This window comes from Pteropus vampyrus, unplaced genomic scaffold (assembly GCF_000151845.1).
Source record: "Pteropus vampyrus isolate Shadow unplaced genomic scaffold, Pvam_2.0 Scaffold74, whole genome shotgun sequence".
NCBI lineage: Eukaryota > Metazoa > Chordata > Mammalia > Chiroptera > Pteropodidae > Pteropus > Pteropus vampyrus.
In genome coordinates, this window is record NW_011888855.1 from 3,347,524 (window position 1) to 3,351,015 (window position 3,492).

The 3,492-nt window shown below is 40.6% G+C and overlaps 1 long non-coding RNA gene across 1 annotated transcript in view; it reads right to left on the reverse strand.

Annotated features, from left to right (window-relative positions):
• LOC111741136 overlaps positions 1–3,492 on the reverse strand; it is a 20,232-nt gene that overhangs the window by 11,519 nt on the left and 5,221 nt on the right. The gene's annotated exons all lie outside the window — the stretch shown is intronic.

Consider the following 3,492-nt stretch of genomic DNA (forward strand, 5'->3'; position numbering starts at 1 on the left):
ACTATTTCTCTGCCTGAGCATTAATGGATGTGTATTCTGATTTTTTTTTTTCCAGAAAGAAGATTTATTATACAAAGGTCTCTCTTTAGTCTGTTGCAAAGAAGACGTTTTTCTTTTGGTTTCCAGTAGGTAGCATCTAAGCCACTTGGATCTCTGCTTCATATAAAGTCTTAACAGTGCCTTTTTTTTCTTATTCAATCATGCTCGCTATCCTCAGTCTCAGTCCCTGTCAGTGTTAGCAACAGCTTTGGTAGCATTTACTCAGATTCTCCTGGGACTCCACAGTGTTCAGTCTCTGAGGATATGGGGAGAGGGACCCTCTGGGTTGGGGAATGGGAACTGCAGCTCAGTTTGGTTTTGAAACCTCAGCTGGTAAAAATCAACTGTTGTTTCTGTGCTGTCCCCACTTCTCTGCCATCCCCACTTTTCTTCGTTCTTCCCTGATGCCCGGGCACTGCCGACGGCCACGTGGAGCTCACAGCTCTCCCAGGCAAGGCTGATCAGGGAAGTCACCACACTTTCTCCCTTCCCCCTCCTCCTATAGGGAGCTCCAGCTGCGAAAAGCAGCTTCCCTTTTTCTCCCAGTCCACTGCCCGATACCCAGGTTTCTGACCTGTGGTAGCTCTTATGCACAGATACCATGCTCAGATGTGCTGGTGTGCAGTTTTGGTGTTTTTTGTTGAGTTTTAAATGTTCAGCTTATTCTTGTTTCAAGAGGAGAGATGTGGAGAATTATACCCATGTTTCTTAGGGTATAATTTTTATGTCCACCCAATGCGATACCATGCAACAATTTGTTTAAATTTTAACTAATCAATGTATACTGACATGGAAAGATCTCCAAGACATATTGTTAAGTGAAAAACATATTTGTGAATATATATAGTCTTAGACTATTGGGGGAGAAAGAATTGAGGAGATATAAAAGTAGATGGTGCTTTTACTCTATATATACCCAAATTGTTTGAGATTTTTATAATGTGCATTAATTCATAAATTTTATAAATTTCATTGATGTTGAATATATTATCCCAGAGCTCTGTGTGGCTCAGGAAGAATAAGAAAAAGGACTCACTCACCCTAACTGTAAATGACCAAGTAGTTATTTAACACTCTAGGTTGTTCATGTTTTTAATGATGATGCCCATTAATCCAAATGAATTTTCATATGTTGGAATTTCATGCAGTTAAAAAAAAAAAAATGAAGTGAAACCCTGAAGAAGAACGGGGCATTTAAAGGGAAAGTGTAAAGGTGATAGAGGTGTGGATGAGGTCAGGAGCCCCTCACAGGGCTTAGCTTCGTAAATCTTTTTCTGCCTTTCCCAGCTGCTACTCTTTCTCTTCTGAGCCCCAAAATTATGTAATAGTCCAAGTTCTACCACAGATGATAAAAAAGTTCTCATCATCAAGAACTTTTGATTACGAGATTCTCGTAATCAAGAACCTACGTGTGTGTGTGCATGCACACACACATGTATCTTCATAAAATAGTATCAACACTTTTCTCCAAACTCTAAGCTAATAAATTTTAGCCATTTGAGAAAGAAAAACTGACAGCCTACCCTTAGCCTAATTCTGTCCACCATTCAGCTAAATGAGTTTGCATATGTTAAAGGAAAAAATTATTCAATCACTTGTTAGGACAGTAAGGAAAAGTTTATTCAAGGGGGCTACAGCAGTGGGGTTTTGTACTTGAGGAGAGAGACCAGGCTCAATTCCAAATGAACAAGGAAAAGTGGGAATTTATAGCCAAGTTGGGTGTATGGGGGGTCAAGTAGAAGAGGGGATCAGTGATTAGAAAATTACTATGAGAAACCATCAGGGTTAAGATGGAATTCTGACTAAACTGACCTACCAGGGTTCTTACTGAAGGCGAGGGTAGTGGAGAATGAGAGACCCACTCAGATATCAAAGGTGAACAGATAGGGATGGAGGGAGATTCTGGCTACACCAGCTTAGGATTCTTCTAAAACTGGGCAATGCAAGAAGGACACGGGAGTCCAGAAATCAGGACCTCATTGAATGCTCCTATGAGCCCGACAAAAGTGTGGTTGAGGAAGGACTCTTTCTCTTGATCTGAGAAAAAATAAAGATCCCTAAAAGCCTCTGCATTCCAAGATAAGCCATGAATAATAGAAACATCCTGGTTTTCTTTACCAAAACACAGGAACATGTTTTTTAAATCACAACTGACCTAAATGGAATCTAATTAGAATTGTTGACTGCCATATATCGAGCTACCAATAGTTTATTCTGTTAATTTAGTGAGTCAGTACTTCTGAAAGCTAGACTCCCTTGCAAACAATGCAAAGCAAAATCAAAAATCAAACCAAAAAAATCTTTTACACCTTACTAAAATTCCTCTTTGAGGTTTTTTTTTCTAATATCTAAATGATATTCTTGAATGTAGGACTTCCTACCCAAGACCTGATCGATGTTTATTAAATGGGAAGTAATATCTCTCCCCTAAAGAGAAATAACAGTGATAGACTAAGTGGTAGGAATCTCAGCATAAACTTATTCATTGAATAAATGGTCACGTGTCATTAGGTGGCACAGTTTGTATAGTCAACAAAAAAAGCACACACACTTATAAATCTTATTGAAACGACTGGCAAAGGTACAAAGTCAAGCAATACTTAGTGAGGAGAGAAGTTCTCTTGTCCCCAAATTGCCACATAGCACCTAGAGAAAAGGAGGAAGAAGGTGAAAAACATGGCCATCTGGCTGGGTGGGCAGCCTCCCTGAGCCTCAGGGACCTGGGCTGCACTGCACAACTACCCCACATCCTGGGTCACACAAGCCGGCCAGCTGGTCCTGCACACCCGCCTTCCTGACATTTCCCCCTCTATTTCGTCTCTCACTTATGCCGCATAAAATGCTACACTTCTCAGCTTCTTCCCTGAAGAAAAAGAGATGAATCTATGAATTTTTAAATGTGTCACCTAAATGAAATTTAATGAGTCCCCAAAGTGCATGACTAAAGTTTATGAATAGCACTCACAACAATAATCGTACTATGTAAGTTGCCTACTGGAGCTTCTAATTGTATTCTGCAGTTGAAAAAAAAAAAAAATTCACCTCCGGAAAATTAAAACTCAACTGCAAACCATGAATGAAAGAAGGCCTGCTTTGCTCTATCTGAGTAGTATCTTTATTATTTCCTAAGGGCAATGGAAGAAGCAGAAATTCTCTAAGCTGTTTAGGCATGCAGGGAAACTAACCCAGTCTACAAAGCCTCCAGAGATGATTCCCTCCACCGGAAATTGGCAATAGCCTGGCAGGGAAATCACTGCAGACAGTGAGGAAGGAAACCTGTCTCCTGGAACAGCCTCTGAGATAACAAGAAAGCTGTGCTATCAAGGCACAGACACACCCTCTCCTTCAAGATAAGGACTGGGAGTCCAGAGCACAGCATTGGCAAGTCCGACTCCTATAAAAGGGGACAGGCATCCTGCTGTGCACCTCACTATTGACAACTTCATTGTGGAA